The 20000-nt window shown below is 38.7% G+C and overlaps 1 protein-coding gene and 1 long non-coding RNA gene across 11 annotated transcripts in view; both read right to left on the reverse strand.

Moving 5' to 3' along the window:
• LOC122461058 overlaps window positions 1-6447 on the reverse strand; it is a 14998-nt gene extending 8551 nt beyond the window's left edge. Inside the window, exon 1 of the long non-coding RNA XR_006282759.1 lies at window positions 6394-6447. This is a non-coding gene — a long non-coding RNA (uncharacterized LOC122461058). The remainder of the gene's footprint in view (window positions 1-6393) is intronic.
• MGMT (O-6-methylguanine-DNA methyltransferase) overlaps window positions 1-20000 on the reverse strand; it is a 300045-nt gene that overhangs the window by 73898 nt on the left and 206147 nt on the right. The gene's annotated exons all lie outside the window — the stretch shown is intronic.

Genomic DNA, 20000 nt, shown 5'->3' on the forward strand with positions numbered 1-20000 from the left:
TGCTGGAACCTGGAGTAGAGGGTGGGCCCAGGTTCCCCCCAAACCTCCTAACTCCTGGTCAGACACAGGAAGAGTTGACCTGGACTGTGGGTTCATAAAAACGGCCAAACTGAGGGCTGCTGTGAAGCTCCAAGGCGAACAAATCCGCCAATAAGCACAAGACCCAGCAAGGTAGAGGAGGAACTTTGTCACAACTGGTGGTGCCCGTGTGAGGACTGTGCAGCTGACACTCCGGGCAGGACGCACAGTACCTCCACACTTCTTCTTGTACTCCAGGCCAGAAGAATCGTCGCAGGACCCATGCCAGGGTCTTCTCTACCCCCAAATGCCCCCCAAAAAGATGACTATAGGCCAGACTTAATACAGCATTCTGGTGTTTTTGAGGTACTAGGATCTGCTGTACCTTCTGCCCCTGTACTGGTGCAACCCGGTATAAGAGATTCTTCTTCATTATGAAGTAGGGTCCTGGTCCCTGGGTTTTCCCTTCCACAGGGACCATATCTATTTCAGTCACCTCCTTCTTAATGTTGTCGTACTTTGGTTCTTCAGCCTGGTCCCGTACAAAATTTCCTGTCCCGGGTCTAATCTGCCCGAGATCTAAGGGGCAAGTCTCTGTTGCCTCTCCTGGTTCAGAGGCGTTAGGGTGCAAGTCAAACTTGGGTGCTTCTCCCTCCTGGGTGGCCTCCTTTTCAGCTGCTTGGGTCAGTCTACCTATGAGAGCGACCCTCTGGCTTTGGGCAAGTATTCGGGTTCCCAAGGCCTTAGCTTCCCTTCTTTCCCTTTTCGTCTTTCTATGCTGTCTGGGAGTGGAGAACAAATCTGGGGATATTTCAGAGAAGGTTGGGGGTTGACAGTCTACTGTGGATGCCTCACTACTTTCAGGGCTTCCCCCTTTCTCTAATTCCCCTACCAGGAGTAAGTCTTCACACCTGGGAAGTCCCTCCCTATGAGCACTGGATATGGGAGTTTAGGGACTACACCTGCTGCTACCTCAGTAGTGTTCCCCTGAATCTTGATTTTTACTGGGATGGTGGGGTAATAACCAGCTGTCCCATGGACGCATGTTATCCCCATACGCTTAGCCCACAGCAGCTGACTACGCTTCACGAGCTTCCCCGAGACAAGCGTGATAGCACTCCCTGAATCAACCAGTGCTGTGGTCTCTACCCCATCTAGCTTCACTGGTCTAGTGTACATATGTGGGGTTAGTGAGACCCCCAGAAGGTGGATTGGGAGCATGGGTCTGCCCAGTTCCCCAGGTTACACTGCCTACACTCAATGGCATTGGGACACTGTGCAGCTATGTGTCCCCACTCCCTGCAGGCGTAACATCTGTATGGAGCCCTAGGCATTCCCCAGTCTCTTGGTTTGGGCAGTCTAACATCATGATCCTCTTCCCACTCAGTGCTCCGACTCTTGGTGGCTTCTGGTGGACCTTCAGCCCCTCTCTTTTTCTACCTGCACTCTCCTGGAGGCCCAGTCACCCGAGCTCTAGGGCTTGGTGCTGCTAGTTTAACCCAGGGGCTTCTTCCTTAACTGGTAAGGTCAGCTCCCTTGCTGTCCTTCGCCTTTCTAACCAGTGTGACAACCTTGTCGTAGGTGGAGGGTTCGTTCTGGCTTACCCAGGCGCAAAGGTCTGGCAGTAGTCCTCTCATGTACCGGTCGATGACAAGAACCTCTAGTATTTCATCCAGACTCCGCGACTCAGTTCGTAACCACTTTTGTGAGAGATGGATGAGGTCATATAATTGGGACCGCTGGGTTTTATTTTCCTGGTACCTCCACTCATGATATCGCTGGGCCCACACTGCGGTCGTTACCCCAGATCTGGCCAGGATTTCTGCTTTCAGCTGGGGATAGTCTGCCGCAGCCTCTTCAGGCAAATCATAGTAGGCCTTCTGGGCCTCCCCACACAGGAATGGAAAGAGGATGCCAGACCACTGTTCTCGGGGCCAAGCCTCCAGCAAGGCTGTCCTCTCAGAGGCCAGGAGGTATGCCTCTATATCATCCTCCCGTGTCATTTTCTGCAGCCAATTGCTGGCCCGCATGATCTGTGTCCCATCATGGCCGCAGTCCAGCTCTGTGAGGGCCTTTACCTGGTTTACCAGTTCCCGCAACATAGCTTGGTCTTGAGCAGCCTGGTCCATAAGCAGGCGATTAGTCTCTTGCTGCAGCTGCACTGCCTCCTGTTGGGCGGCTGTCTGGACACATGCAGCCTCCTGCTGGGCAGCCGTGGCTTGCATCAGTGCCTGCACTACCTCCTCCATTGTGGTGAAAAAAAAAATAAACCCTCTCCCCCTTTTTTTTTCCTTCTCCAAACACCCTCCTTCTTCTGCCGCGCTGTGCATATCAGATCCCACTTTTGACATCAGTTGTGACAAAGTTCCTCCTCTACCTTGGTGAGTCTTGCGCTTATTGGCGGATTTGCTCGCCTTGGAGCTTCACAGCAGCCCTCAGTTTGGCCGTTTTTATGAACCCACAGTCCAGGTCAACTCCTCCTGTGTCTGACCAGGAGTTGGGAGGTTTGGGGGGAATCCGGGCCTGCCCACTATTCTGGCTTCCAGCCTAGGACCCTTTGGAATGCAGCTCTTTAGAGTGCCTCCCGGAACAGCTGTGCAACAGCTACAACTCCCTGGGCTACTTCCCCTTGGCCTCCTCCCAACACCTTCTTTATCCTCACTATAGGACGTTCCTCCTGGTGTCTGATAATTCTTGTACTCCTCAGTCCTCCAACAGTATGCGTTCTCACTCTCAGCTCCTATCGCCTCTTGCTCCCAGCTCCTTACCCGCGCACCACAAACTGAAGTGAGCTCCTTTTTAAACCCAGGTGCCCTGATTAGCCTGCCTTAATTGATTCTAGCGGCTTCTTGATTGGCTGCAGGTGTTCTAATCAGCCTGTCTGTCTTAATTGTCTCCAGAAGGTTCCTGATTGTTCTGGAACCTTCCCTGTTACTTACCCAGGGACCTACTTAACCTGGGGCTAATATATCTGCCTTCTATTACTCTCCTGTAGCCATCTGGCCCGACCCTGTCACAAGGAGTTGTATCATTTTTTGGAGGAAGAAAATACTGCAAGATGCAACTACAGATTCAAGAAAAAGTCGTACTGAAAATGGGCTTCTTTACCGTTTTCTGTATTGAAATATCCTCTTACTATATTAATACACCTGAAGGTTTTAAATACATCTTAACAAGTGTTTTTAAGTGCTAGCAACTTCAGAACTAAAATACAGAAAAAATACTTGTTCTGTTATGGAAAATGAAGAACAGCCTGCATGTACTGGTGGATCTAATTTTTACCACTGACTTTTTCTCATTTATTTTGAAACACATCCAAAGAAATAACGTTACACTTACTCAAGAAAGTCTAAGAGAAACTACCTTTCAACTACCAGTTTATCTAGATTCCAGTTCATCTTAGTTCTACATTATTATGTAGTATTTTAACATATTAATGAAAACCTATAGTATGTAATTCATCCCAGGACCTGTACATGAAGTGTGGCCTTATGAAGACTTATGTAAAGAACGTTATGGAGGCTCTGTGCATTGAGGTGAGTTTTACTCAGATAGATTAAAAAGGACACTTAAAAAAAAAAAAGAAAGGTCCATGTCATACAATATCTAATTGCTGACACCAATCAATAAGTTATACAAAGGTTACAGCCCTAAAGGCTAGGTCAACTTGCAATACAAAAACAATATCACAGTAGAGCAACTAGCTCATTTTCATTACCTAATTGTTTTCTAATTAAAGATTTAAGTGTTTTAGATCAAATTGAGAATTAAATTTTGAATGTCCAGTCCCCTATGGAGGTCCCATGTCATTAATTTTTGTGCTATTAAACCTTTCTCTGTTTATTTGCCATAGCCTAATACAATTACTTAGAAAAGACCAGTTCCAAACTAGGAAATGGTGATCAATATTTTTATATATGTTTATATTTTGGTTAAGTATGCCTCAATAAAACCTATTTTTTCTAGTCAACTGTTTTTCCCTGATGTTTTAAAGAATTTTCCTCTGATGTTACTTTATAAGAACTGACATATGCTAGCTTCACTGCCAGGGTGAAAGAGCACGTAACTAAAACACGAAGAAAAAGTACATTACTAAGTATTATGGAGTAACCAATGGATTTATGTATATGAACACTTACAGCAAAATATATATCTACAACATTGTACTGCATATGCAACAGCTATAAACTCTATGTGCAACCAATAATTAAAATATTCAAGAGTTCTCACCTGTATGAGCTATGACTGCTTTTTGAACGTGTATCTGGCTACTTTTAAAAGTACAGCAATTAATGAAATTACTTAGCATAACTGAAACATAAATAATATGTCTAGAAAACCATCAGTTGTACTTCTTTCCTCTACAGCAGTTTAATTTTCCCTTTTATCCTATCACACAAAATGATTTTTTTAAAAATAAGAAATACTGTAAAAATGTTTCTTCTTTTATCTTTTTTTTAATTTGATGCCCAGACTTCCTAAGAGAATATCTTCTTGACAATAATGAATGAGGATGATGGAGTAGACCATGATAGTTAGAGCTGCTTCAGTATTCATAACCTGTCAGAGTAACTTTATGACCTAGCAACGAGCTGCTATAATTCCAATAATGACCTGCAGATGCCAAAATAATCTAAATTTATCACTCTTCTTTTGGTCAACAACTATGCCCCACCAATGGGGAAAAACACACTCCTTCCTTCCTTGTGGTTATCAAATCTGGAAACTCACTGCATAAGAATTCCTGTTTGACTCTCAGTGATTCTGACAGTGTTCCAATTCTCCGACCCCCATCCTAAGCAAAAGACTGAGTCACTAGCATTAGCACTGGTTAACTGAACCACAGCTTTGACTGTAGAGAAGTGTTTTTGCTGATTCTCTAGACCTGCAAGTTATTTTTTTCAACAGTGCAACAGCTAAGAAACAGTCACCTTAATAGCCTTACAGCATGGAGCCTCATACAGGCATTTTATAGAACTGTGTGCTATTTGTGGTATATGAGGCACAGTGTAGTATACAAACAGGTTAGATTTTGCTTTTGAGAGGACCTCAGTTTCAGTTCTGTTTTAGATCACAATGGGATCCAAATCCAGTGAATTTATAGCTTGCTTTACTCTTAAATTAGGGAGTCAATGACTGTGCAAGGTTACCACTGTCTGTACCTCTAAAAAAACAACAGCTGAGGCAAATGGGTGCGAGAGTAAGAAATTAATATTACCTGAAACAGAAGGTATACTATCTTCTCCACAGCCCTCCCACCTTTCATAGCCCCATCCTGCATCCACCAGGTTTTCAAACCTCTGCCTATGAAAGCAGAGGACAACCTAGCCTTTATTTACTTAAATGTTTTCTTGCAGCAAGAAAACATTTCATTTTGTTGGATGTTCTCACTGCAGAAAGGAAATGTATTGAAAGACCTATCTCTATTGTCAGTGTATTTTTCAAGTTAATTCTAATCGAGCAAAAAGTGATTTTTGTTATTAAAGTGATTATCTTTTATTCAAACTTTATTTTCTATTTTTAATAATATGAATGCCTTATATAGATAAGGTCTAGCTTGTGTTTGTTCTTCTCTCTCACTAGACATTCCCATGAACTGAGTAAGATTTTCTTCTAATTATCCCCATGGTCCCTCCAATCCCCTGTTGTAACAATTGTCTCTGTTTCCTTCTGAAGGAATAAACTGATAATGCAGACATCTACCTTTGAACTTAGCCAACCAAATGTTCCTACATTCAACATGTTTCTGAAGATGGGGTTTTGAAAACATTAGGACATATAGTTGAAAAAAGCTTCACACTGACTAACAAACAACAAAATATGCTAAAATTATATTAAAAAAATAACAAAAACTAGTAGCCTATTAATGGTGGAAGCTGCTGTCCTGGAGCATCTAAACTGGAGCTGACTAAGAATCTGTGGAATAATAGAATTTGGGTAAGTTGGTGAGTGCGTCACATGTGTGTCATCAGAGAAAGTGCAAGAGTCAAATCAGATACAATGGAGTATTAGTAGCCTAGTACCAACTATGTATGGAGTTTCTCAATCCTGCAACCAGTGAACTCACTGAAAATCCATGGGAGCAGGCCAGGACCCTTACTCAAAACACACTTCCCATGGGACAATGGAATCTGCAGGAAAACAAAAACAAAAAACCACCTATCCCCAGTCCAAAAAACCCAACCCCAAAACAACAATGGGCCAGACCTCAGCCTCCTGGAGGGGAACAGTTTCTACACTTTATCTGCTATTGAATTGTCAGTGGAGCACACTGGGTTCATATTTTTACAGTGATCTTCATAACTAGGGCTGGAAACTTAGCATTTTTTTTAAAATACAGAACCTGTAGAAGTAAATGAATCTGTTCATACTCACTCTGTGAATGTTTTTTACATGGCCGAATGGAGGTGGATTTTGTAAGGTTGATATAGAGATATAACTACTGGTAAAGAAAACAGATAGCTAGAGAAGTCAATGAAGTTATTCTAGATTTACAATGCAGTAGCACTTGCCCCAGAGGTTAGGAAACAGAATTTACAGATACTGAAAAAGAAAAACCCACCTAGCCTATACATCTCTTTTTAACAAAAAAGAGTATGATCTGCTCCAAAACCCTTTAACAACTTAAGACCCCAAAGTAATCTTCATTAATATCACGTGTAATGACTGCCCTGTACCTTTAAGTGGGGTGGGGTAGAGGTGGTAATTTGGCTGTCTGGCCAAATGAAGAGAACAGTGCTTCATGGCTGTGGCAGGGGTGGGGGTGGGTAGAAGAGATGAAAACTGCTGCAGAAGGGTCAGTGTGGTCGCTGACTCATCACCTGCGAATGCAGGGTTAAAAAAGGGCAGCTCTGTGCCTGAAGCTTCCCTCTTACAGGCAGCAGGCTGAAGCAGGGCCCACCCTCCCTCTCGTGTAGGTGGTAAAATACCAGGTTTGGTCAACACCTTATGCGGGCATTATGCTAGCCGCCCCTTTTTTAGGGGGATTGGGAAGTATTTTTTCCCTTCCCACCATATTGGCTTGAGTGCAATTGCTATATAAAGCTGTATAATGAACACTGAACCCTTTCCACAATACTGTATCTGGGAAAAAGCAATCCCTCCCAACTCCAGATGACTACTATACAGCTCTAAAGTTGTGACATGACATCCAACTGATCCAAAAATAAACAGTATAATTTACTCTGATCATTAATCAGATTTTATTAATTTATTATTTCTATTGTAGTAGTGCCTAAAAATCACTAATCCATAGTCAGGACCACCATTATGCTAAGTAGGCATGGTGTACACATATAATATAAAGACAGCCTCTGCAATATAGAGTTATCGTTAATGCTATAAAATACATTTCATATTCTGATTTATGTATGTAAAAGTTATCTTGTCTTTTCCCTTCTTCTATGTAAGCTTGATAACAAGTAAAGGTTATTTGAAAGCATGGCTTTCTGCCCAAATATGAAACACTAAGTCACAAAGAAGGTTTCTATGGTGACAGTAGACTAAAAATAAAAGTAGGATTTATAAAGTTATGGGGATGGCAGAAATGTAAAGAAGTATTTATTAAAAGGTATGTTAAAAAGAAATGAGATTGTATTTGGCAGAGTTCAGAAATGAAACTGTTGAGAGAGAAAACAGGAAGCTAACATATTTTTGGATGATGTAGTTTTGGCCATCGAAGGAGATTAAAACCTAATACAGTGAGGTATGTTAGTATCTAAAAGAATACATTCCCCATCCTCAAAAAAATGGGCAATGGTTGCTGAACTGCATAGGAGGAGCAACAAAAATCAAACTACCTCTCCTGGAATTTAGACAAAAAGTTACTTATAGCCACAGAAAAAGTAGGCCACAGAAAAGTAGATCACAAATTGTCTGGTACAAGGTCCATATTTTTTTTTAATCTCTAAGTGCTAGAGCTATATTTAAATACAGGTATTTGTAATTTGTATTTCTATTTAACAATGTTAAATGTAAAAAATGATTGACATAAAACAAAAGCAAAATTATCTAGGTTGGGGCTTCAGTCTCCACCTTAAATATTGCTTAAGCTTAAAAACTCTGGGTGAGCTTAAGGCCATCTGTACTCTCTTAGCTATCTACAAAAAGGTGACTTTAAAATAAAAAGTTAGCTCTATCGTGGAATAATCGTACTTCTGTTTATTTGAACATATCTTTTTGAGGTTTAATAGTCTTCCAAATCAGGTTGGATGGCAGCTCTGTGTTAAGCAAGCAGAGCCAGATTTTTAATAGTTGTTATATACTCATTCATTGTTAAATAAATAATGCTAGTGGCCTTGGAACTAATCTGCAGTATGTGTTACTTTTAGTTATTTTACCATGAACGAGTGTGATCGTTTGTGATCTCCAGAGAGTTCAGCCAAGAATCTAACTCCATAATGCTGCCAATATATGGCAAGATCTGTTCCATCACCCAGCAAATGCATTTGGAAAATAAACTAGGCACTTGAGACAGCTACGCTTGAGTATTTTCTTAAATAAGAACATGAAATTATCAAAGCTAAGGATTTTGTTTGTTATAACCAAAAAATCCAAAGCAAATATATTAAAAAAAATTAAATAGTGCCCATATCACAGACAGAATTTAAACAAACAACTCAAGCTACGCATAAGAAATATCTGGGAAATCCTAAAAACGACAATTTACAGTCATCTACAGGGCACATTTTCCATGAAAGGCAGGATAATATTAAAACACTGAAAGAGTGCAGAGTCAGACTACATGCAAGTTTTATAATGTTTGTTAACAGCGATGGGAACATAATGAGTAATTCAGCCTAATACATAAAGCATGATATTGCAATATGAAATTCATTTTATTTCCCATCAACAGAACCTGCTTTCTTGAAAACAGTTTCCAACAGCACACAAACAAAATGCCACAAGTACACAAGATAAGAAGATATTTTTCACAAAAATGTCAATTTCCCTTATTTTTTAAAAAAGATATATTAAGGGGTAAAGGACGTTTTAATAAGATTACCTTACATTTTTAAATGAACAAATTCCATTGAGTTAATGGGAGTTATACACTGATTTGAAAATGTCTCAATTGTATCACTGAATTCAGATTTAAAAAAAAATCACAAGCTCTGTTTGTTTCATAGTTTTAATTCTCTTTGGTGAGCCCTATATTTTGCTGTTGCTGAATTAGCACCTTTAGAGCAGACACAATGTATCTACCACTTCAAGGGTCACCAGGAGAGAAATCTTTGTTCATAGGAAGTCAATGGCATATCCTTGCTATAACAAAATTCTTCAAAACTCAGAGGCAATCACCTGTCTGCTTCATCCCTGTCTAGAAACACTCTTAATTTCAGTGCTATAAAAAATGAATTCCCATATTTCCAGTGCAACTGTATTAAGTCACCCTCTAGCTGATCCATCCCATTGGCTAAACCAGATAGAATTACAAAAAAAATAAAATAAAATAAAAAAAATCCTGATGACAAACATACGTATTTGTCTATCTATCACAAATGCATATTTATATACACACAGATATTTTAGACTCAAGGGAAGCCATATAAATAAACCAAAGTGTAGAAGGCTTCAGCAGTGTCTGTTGATAGTTGAATTTATAAAGCTAATATAAGCTTTGTACAGATGGAAACAGCAAGGACCCTTTCAAAATTCTCAGAATTTTTGTTATGAAGTACCAAAGATACAGAGTGAAATAATTTTGTACTTTTTTAAAATATAAGAAGATCAAAGATTTGCATCTGTTGTAAAAAATTATAAATATATTTCCCTGAACTAGCATTGCTGGTGGACACAGTAGACATAACTGCAGTTCTTCACCTAATCTGGTAGCTTTAATACAAGCTAAAAATAAACATTAGCAAGCATAAGCCAGTAGTAATGTGCCACTGGCCATTTCTAGGGGGAAAAAAACCTGGCATGTTACTATAAAATGTACTAAACACTGTATTGATCATAATCCTGCATTTACAATGGACAGTATCCTGCTGAAGTAAAAAGAAATAATATTTTACAGTCTGAGTCACCAGCAAATGACTATAATTAGTTCCACTGCAGATATATACTCTGAATCTGCAGGCTATTTAGATGCTCAGTCAGTCTAGTAGGCCATTTAATATTTTCATCTGCCCTACCATTATGAACACTTTGCATAGTATTTTTGATATGACAGCTCACTTACTACATATCTCAACATTTCCTGTTTTCCATGCAAACTGATGTAGCATGCAAAGTTATGGATCATACGTAATTTTCCAGTTTAAGTCAGAGTAAGAATCAATCTGTACAAAGTGTTTTTAATTTAAAAATTATTGTGGTTCTGTGTGTTCATAATGTCTGTTTGTTTATGGTACTCTAGCCAAGTGCTATATGAGAATGCAAATAGGCTCAAAAATCAATTATTGACAAAGAATTCCTTCTTGCTTATGTACTGACAATTACATATGCGCATCTATGTTCTCAGTAGCATTACTTGGTAATACTTTCCTGCAACTCAATAACTCGAAGTGAAATAATATGGTCTTATATTTATATAGAACTTTCCCCCTGAAGAATTCAGAGCACCTTGCAAATATTTCCAAGAGAACACCTATTTCCAACTGCTCTCAAAAGGGTGTGCAAAATCCAATAAATAAATTAAATAAATAAAAAATAGTGGGGGAAGGAGGGTACAGAAAATCTGCAGAGGCCGTCTGCTTATTACCACCAATGTGGGATTGAGAACTGTTTGAGAAGGGGCAGGGAAATGGTTAATGGGTAAATTGGCCAAAGCCTCCACTAACACCTAATAGACCATAACCACTATTAAAGCTTAAACACTAGAGTAGCAGTTGTGGAATGGCTGTCCCACACTGGGGATAACACTCCAGTCATTTCAACCTTGCAGATTACCATACATAAAGCTGATTTACTTGGGACTTGACGGGGTAGAGAATTTGCTGGGATAGGGAATTTTTCCCCAGTCAATTAAGCTTATGAAGCTAAAGAGAACATGAGATGAACCTGAGGCACCAAGTTTGTTTCTGAAGTTGGATAGTAGAATCTGGTTTGGGTAAATTTTTCAGGGGCTAAAATCCTGACCCACATGTACAGTTCCCCCCCCCCCAACCAAACAGGTTTTAAAAGAGTGGAGGGCCTCTTATGCTCCCACATTAGATTAATTGGCCAGGCCCTTACTCCATCCCCAAAGCCTCTATGCAATGGGTTTGGAGACTAGTGATTATAAAGCAGCCCTCTGCACAATGTGTGGGCAGCACAGTTCCCTGAGCAGGATTTTAATGGCTGGAATTCTCCACACAATGGGATTCTACCACATCTGCTGCCCTTTAAGTTTCTTGTGGCTCTTCTGTCAGCAGCAGTATTTTGCTCCTAACAGAGTGGCAAGGCTCTTCTATTAACCTATCCTCTTAGCAGGTGTAAAGACCACTGTATAAAACTGCTGGAAAGTGTAATTACCTAAGTCAGCTAAAGATTGATGTTTGCTGTAAAAGAGTTTGTTTCAATTATTTCTGTGAGCACGCAGTATCTTGTGTTATTGATACAGTCACATCTTCTGCAATTTTTGATCAAGTGTATGTATTGATTTGGTAAGCCCTTCCACACTCATTCCTTAGAAACTGAATTTCATATTTCTATAGTGAGACTGAGATTATTAAATCATGTGGATTACCTAATACATAAAAAAACTAAACTAAAATATTCTGTATCTCCATATTTGTGGACTACACTGCATGAGAGGATAGCAATTAATCCTTGATTGTACATGATGAGTAGAACAAAAATAAAGTGTCCAGATAAAATGTATCAGCATAACTTTCCTCCATTTTGAAACAGGTAGAATTCTGGGCCCAGATCCTGAGTTGTCACCAAGCTATGTTTCGTATATCTCTATTTGGGGGATGTGTGTGCAAAAGCGGAGGGGGACATCATTTCGTATTCTATTCCTCCATAAACTAAACCTATGATTTGTTAAATTAATTTTATTATTAATTATTAATATTCCAAGTATGATCTTAATTTATTAGATCTATGAATATGGGAAGTGACTGGGATGGATGTGTGACAAAGTTAAATCATCATAAAATGCTGTTTTATATTCTTTATTCCATATTTTGATTCTATTTATGAAATAAAGCAATCCTCTGAGGGCTATCAGGATTTCTAATTATGTATCAGACAGAAGCAGAAAGTGTGGGCATCTTTACTATATACCATTAGTTAAACTGAGTGGAGGAGAAAATGTAATTTATTATATTACTAAGGAGTATGACTTGTAGAACCATACAGAGTGTATGAAGCATTTTGTCTCTAGGCCGCATTTTCTAGTATTGTGAAAACAAAATGTCCACTCTACACAGTCAAATGCCTTCTCGTACTCAGTGACACAATCAGTTTACTATATTTAACATACATTCTATAGGATCTGGAGAGGTTACTAGTAACTTTTCTACCTTTTACAAAAAACTACTTGGTCTGTGTTAATAGTATGAAATAATCTATTTTGAAGTAATCTGGATAGAATGTTCACACTAAAATTAACTAAAGAAACCATGTGGCAGCTTTTTTGTTGCTGTTGTTTAAAATCCAGTTGAAGGATGACTATCATTAAGCAGTAGTATTTTTGTATTATATGAGTCTAGGCACATATTAAATAGGAAAAGTAGTAACTGATTTGCAAAGCTCCAAAAAAATCTATAGTAGTAGCAGTGTGTAATATATATATATTACACTCGCTAGAGTGGAGAAAGGAGAAGGGGTGAAAACAGATTTTATGGGAGGTCAAATGAGAATTACAACTGCAATTGTTTTATCCCACATAACTTAAGCAAAACATGGTTTATAGATATGAATTACTGTAGATTAATGTTACTTGTTTCCTTCAGCTTTACCTAGCAATGTGTGTATTTATCTATGACATCTGATATACACTTAAGCTTTTATATTCAACATAGTGTGAGATGGATTTATATAAGGCACAGCAAAAGAAAATCAGTGATGGAAAAATGAACTGAACATAACAAACATTAAAATGTCCAGTGAAATTATTCCTCTGTCCTATATATTGCTTTTCAGAATGGAGAATATCTGTATAAAAATATACACTGCTAAGGCAGAAAGTTGTCATAGACTAGGGTCTGACAAGAAGAGAATAATATCCCACAATTACTGCTCCTTTTAATTTAAACAAAAAGTCTTCAACACACTTAGAAAATCTTGCATAACCTCAAATGCCTCTTCCTGACTCAAGCCTCTGCACAACACTGCTCTGCTTGTATCTTATCTATGCACATTCCCCTCTTGGCCCTCTTGATCTACCCAATTTTCCAGTTCAATTGCTGTTCTCATCTCCTCCTCCAATGCACATCTTCTGTTGTTCCTTATATATTTGGAACCATCACCTTGTGCCGGTGAACACAGTGCCCTCATTTTCATTCAAATGTCCCTTCAAATTATACTTCTTTTGCCTGAATTTCTACTTGTCTTTCAGTTCAATTCCTCCCTTCTTGTCCTCTTTTAGTTTCTGCTTAATACTGATAATAAAATATATGATTAGCTTTCTTCTTGATACATGGATGGCTCATCTACTTAAGTCTTCCTCCTTCCTTTTCCTAGTTGAAAATTTTTTCAACGTTATGACAACTACACCATGCTCAATTACTTAAATATTCTAATTTGATCTTCTAGATTATGAAATCAGCAAAAGCAGAGAAAAACAAATGCATTAATCTTGACAGGTTTGTGACATCATATAATAAGGAATGATAGACACCCCTTCTTTTACCTCCCTTCCTCTTCCCCTTACAACATAATTAACCAGCAATATACCTAGCCTGGAAAGGGGCTACAGCTTTATTTATACCATACAATGACCAGTAAACTCACATTGATCACATATACAGCAAATCCCAGAAAGTAGTGATATCGCATTCAGAGGGGATAGCCTTTATAATCAAGTGTAATACCTTACTCTATCTGATAGTATTGAAAAATGCTTCTCTTCTTCTTTGAAGGAAATGTAACATCATGTAAATCGTCCTATAATTAAGCATTTTATTTACATGGTATCCTGCCAACCCAAAAGGAACTTATGTTCAATATAACAAAATCAGGGTGTCTAGTCCCCCTCTGGCATCATTTAGTACTTCCTGTGACAGGACCTGCCGGGTGCAACCTGGGACTGTGGGACCACAGTCTCTCCTTTACTCCCTATTCTAGGTTGTCTCTCACAATGCCTTGCTAGTGGCAAGCAGCAACCCCCTCCAAGTGTTGTAACCACTCAGTACAACTGCACGTGGAGCCCCACACCCACCTAGATTGCATGAATGCTCCCAGAGCTACTCATGAATCTCACAGAAAGGCACCAGCCAAATCCCCCCAGCTCTCAGCCTTGTACCCTGGAATATATTGTCTTGCACTGCTCAAGACCCTTTCTTGACCAATGCAAGTTTATTAATTGGTTCACCACTTCATCAACAGAAAGTGGATATATAGTACACCAGCCTTTGTAAACCTGAGGAGATTTACCAAGCACTTCAGGCAAACTCACAGGTGAACAGTAAAACAAGTTTATTGATTACAAAAGATAGATTTTAAGTGATTATAAGCAATAGGCAAAAAGTCATAGTGGTTACCAAAATAAAATAAAATATAAGCATGCAGTTTAAACTCTCAACCATATTAGACTGGGCAACATCTAGATTAAGCAGTTTTTTTCACCTCACTAGATATTTGCAGTTCACAGTACACAGGTACCCTTGAAACCTGGGTCAGTCTCCTCTGTTGTAGTCTTCAGTCTTCTGAGTGTCTTGTTGCTTGCAGAATAAATGGGGGGGGGAGGAGTGGGGACGGAGCGGGGAAGAGGAGAAAAAGGCCAAGCATGGGGCCACTGTGTTCTGTTTTATACCCTTAGTCCATGTGCTTTGAGAACACAAGTCCAGGCATGTCTGGTGAGCATTGTTGAGTCCCAAGGTGAAGTAATACCCTGGTGTGTCTCCTGTGAGAGAGCCATTGAATTGTAACTCCTCTGCTGGACAATGGCTGGTGATTGTTGTTTGACACCAGTCCAGGCATTGGTTAGCTCCCTTGTCCTTGTCTCTGGGGATCTAATATCTGGGCGATTCCCCAATACACAGCATATTTTAGGGACAACCATACAACACATTATCATAACTTCATATGCATTAATGATATACATATTTAGATGGAACAGTGGGTTTTCAGCAGATCGTAACTTTTCCCCCGATACCTCACATAGAATGCTTTATATGCAATATAGCAATTATATATAGATGAGGAATATGGGAGTTACAGGGCACTCCCCCGAGGTACAGAGTGTCATGCCTCCATGAAGGCCATATCTACTCAAATCCATGCCACGATTTTTCTCTCTTAAATAGGGGATGGAGAAGGGAAACTGACTGGAATTCCCTCCTGCGTGCAGCAATCATAGAATTGTAGGACTGGAAGGGACCTCAACAGGTCTTCTAGTCCAGTCCTCTGCACTCATGGCAGGACTAAGAATTTCTAGAGCATCCCTGACAGGTGTTTCTATAACCTGCTCTTAAAAATCCCCAATGATAGAGATTCCACAAACTCCCTAGGCAATTTATTAAAGTGCTTAACTACCTTGTTACCCTCCTCCGCGTAACAACCTTTTATGTACTTGAAAACTGTTATGTTCCCTTTCAGTCTTCTCTTCTCCAGACTAAACAAACCCAGTTTTTATAATCTTCCCTCAGAGGTCATGTTTTCTAAACCTTTAATCATTTTTGTTGCTCTTCTCTGGATTTTCTCCAATTTGTCCACATCTTTCCTGAAAATGTGGTGCCCAGAACTGGACACAATACTCTAGTTGAGGCCTAATCAGTGTGGAGTAGAGAGGAAGAATTACTTCTCATGTCTTGTTTACAAAACTCCTGCTAATATATCCCAGAATAGATGTTCACTTTTTTTTTGCAATAGTGTTACACTGTTAACTCATATTTAGCTTGTGATCCACTATGACCCCCAGATCTCTTTCTGCAGTACTCCTTCCGAGGCAGTCATTTCTCATTTTGTATGTGTGCAATTAATTGTTGCTTCCTAAGTGGAGTACTTAGCATTTGTCCTTATTGAATTTCATCCTATTTTCTAGAGACCATTTCTCTAGTTTGCCCAGATCATTTTGAATTTTAATTCTATCCTCGAAAGTACTTGCAATCCTCCCAGATTTGTATCATCCGCAAACTTTATAAGTGTACTCTCTCTGCCATTATCTAAAACATCGTTGAACATATTGAACAGAAACGGATCCAGAACTGATCCCCGTGGGATCTGCATAGTCACCTTACAAGAAGAATATTTTGTCACTTTGTACTTGTATGGTCAAGTCTCATTGTCTTGAAAGGAAAATGCAAATGGACAGAATTTGGCCTTCTGTGTTTATTAAATAACTAAAATGAACATACTGCTGTTTCCTTGTCCTTCTCCCTCTGCTTTTCACACTTTCAGTTATGTTGCATGCAAAATTTAGACAGTAATCTCTCTGGGGCAGGGATCATAGCTTTCTACACCTCCTTGAAGCACAAAGCACACATTTGGACTCTACAGAACAAAAACACATGCTTCCAAAAACGCACAGAGCACATTGTCAATGAGATACATTCCATCCACCTTAAAATACATACAGTACATAAAATCTCTAAAAAGCAAAGTAACAATCTTAAAACAAACAGACTTTCTTTGTTAAATGGTCTCTACTTTCCCCACAGCCGGGTCATATCAACTGCATCATCCACAGATGATTAGAAACACATGAGTATGGATCAATGTAAGTTTACTAACTCTTAATCAGAAGAGGGGATAAAGATGCATCCATTTAAATTTGCCAGAGGGTTTACTTTGTGACTTTACTTTAAACAGTCTACCTTGGAGGCATGAAGCACCCCATCCATGCTGAAAGTGTCATTTTTAGAGGATTCCCTCCTCTTCACAGATAAAGAATCTGGTATTCTGAGCCCTGATTTCGCAAAGTGATCTGCTACTATCAGTCTGAGCCCACATTTCCACTCCTGCCCCCTTACTAAATGCTTCCACTTTTTAAGAAAATTAGAAAATAATGCTCACTCTTCATTTGACTTTTCCAGGTGTTGGGAGGATTCTCTGATCTAAATAACTAGGTAGTTTGCTTTCAAAAAGCAAACAAAAACCCTCTTTTCACTTCAGTCATGTTTCTAACTCTACATTCTGCCCTTCTGGACTCCTTTTGTAGCACATAAGAGACTGGAGAATCAACCATCAGGCCTGTTTCCTCTCTCTGGAGGTCAGCTCTGCTCCCTTTCTTCCTCTTCCAAGGAGAGTCTGAAGCACCCTAGGGACTGAATGTGAACAGGCAGCTCACCTGGCTGTCAAAGACACTTTTTTATCCACTGTACTGGAACTCTTATTATCCCCCTTATAGACCACTGGGGCCAAAGCAAAACAGTCTAAATCCAGCTGCCCTCTGTCCCCTCTGCCATGGCTAATAGCTCCTTCACAAACATTGTGTAGGAAATCCAGAGTCCAAGGCTGCCAAAGAAAAAAGTACCAATAGCTGAGGTCTAACTTTTTGTCTGTTTTTTAAATATAGCATAATGCCTGTGATACAACAGCTGTTTCACCAAACACATATCCACCATTCCTAGACTACTGATAAAGTCTGCTTGCTCACATGTGTTCTGCTTAGTCAAACAATTTCCAATTTAGTCCTCATTGACAATTAGTTACCCACTTCAATTTTAAAAAATTCCCTATTTATATTAACTTTCCTTTTTTCTATCATCTACCAAAAAAGAAAGCTCTACATTATTATGGGAGGTTTTGTACTGGATATTTGAGACATGACCTAGGATTATAATGTAATCATGTGATACTATATAAGGCTTTAAAAAAAACCCACAAGAAACCTACAACAAATCTTTCTGGGCATGATTCTGTAACCAGTCTGCATGTACAATTCCCACTGTGTCGTTATTTTCTTATTCTTTTTAATAAAAAACAACATGTGAATTCAAACCATATCAGCATCATGATTTTTTGCATGATTAGCAATTTAAACTTCCATCAAATCCTAAATTAGGTTACAGAAACAGACATGGAGGGAGAAACAGTGCTTCTATTGTTTTAGTATGATAGCAGGATTTTTGATCAATGTAAATAGAAAAAAACCCCATCCATTCCACATAGCATATCAGAATATTTACTACCAACCATTTGTGTGAATAAGAATTTAAATAATATGTTATAATGAATGCATAATCCTGTCTACGTATTCAGAACATTTATGTTGCATTTAACTCTACTTTCACAGAAAGAGTTTCTGTAAAATATTTTCTGCAAAACTTAACATGGTCAAATGGACTCAAATATTTTTAAACTCATTTTTCCATAACTTCTTGCTCACCCGAGTAGACCACCAAATTATACTCAAAAGCTGAATACATACAGTGTAACTATCTTGGCATTTCATGCAGGTATTATAAAAATAAACACTTAAAAGAAAAACTGAGGCCATTAAACATGATGCCTTATCTCAGGGGTAGCCAACCTTTTCGGATCTGGGGACTATCTGACATGGTTTCAAGGACTGTATGCACATGCTGTCCTGAATCAAGCCTCAAGGGATATTGCGGCCAAGTAAACTTTGCAAACAAACTACCCAGGCACTGCAAAGAAAATAAGATGGGCATGCAGGAGCAAAATTGGTAAAAAAATCTATCTAGAAACATTTTAGAAAGTCTACAAAGGGCAGATAAGCATAACAGAAAGGAAACGATTCAGAAATCCAAGGAATTCAAGTAACGATCATTCAACTATTCTTTAGAATATAATACAAATGAACTAACTTATTACCAGTAAACTGGCCAGCTGCCCAATCACACAGAGAAAAAAAATTTGAATACATATCACATTTTAAAGATACAAAAATTCAAAAGAAATGGACATTTTAGAGAGAGAGGCTACATATAAATGAACAGTCAGTAAAGTTTCCACCGTATATGAAATATGCATCTCAAGCACTATTTTCACTAATGCTAATACCATCACAAAAGACCAAGTATCAAAACTGAAGTTTGTTATCTATTTTGTTCCATAAAGATGTTAGGCAACGACATTTGTACAAGCCTGCTCTACCTTTTCTGTTTGGACACAGATACCATTGTCTGTTTAAACACTATTTTCCTTTGCTGTGTTTTAAGTTCAGCAATCCCCTCTGTTCAGTTATATAAGAAATATATTTTCAATGTCAGAAAAAATATTAAACGTGTTTACATTTTAAAAATGTACATACCATAAATAATGGACAAAAAAAGAGATGGTTTTACGGAATAACAGACACTCAGCAGTTCTCCCAGAGCAACCTGACACAGGAGATTTTAACTGGGCATTGAAAAAAAGCTAACTGTTTTAAACACAAGAATAATTGATGGCTCACAAAATTAAGAAATATTTCTATGTATTATTTAGGGAAAAGATTAGTTTAAGACACATACAGAGAATGTTAACAAATATATTTGTGTTGTACATGCTACTATTTTTACCTCACTAAGTAAAAACTACTACTAGTATGTCACTAGATTAATATTTGTTATTGGGTAACTAACTATTGCTATAAAGCTATGTTACTATTATTTATATAACTCTACATACGTACACGGTGGTTTACAGGTAAATAAAAGGACATAGCACTTGCTCTGAGGAGCATTATAAATTAAAACAAACATACGGTGGCACATAAAGAGCATGTAAATGGGGTATGGAAGTGGAGGTAGACAGTAGGAACTGAATACTGCTTTTGGTAGTGCAGGTTTCTGTGTGAATTATTTGTAGTGCATATTTTGTGTCAGTTACATTTGAATAGAACTGACTTTTTTAAAGCTATTCTGCTGCAGCTTCTAAATCTGCAGAAGTCTATACACAAACACTTCTCATTTGAATACCTGGTTGCCAAGAACTGGAAACTG

This window comes from Dermochelys coriacea, chromosome 7 (assembly GCF_009764565.3).
Source record: "Dermochelys coriacea isolate rDerCor1 chromosome 7, rDerCor1.pri.v4, whole genome shotgun sequence".
NCBI lineage: Eukaryota > Metazoa > Chordata > Testudines > Dermochelyidae > Dermochelys > Dermochelys coriacea.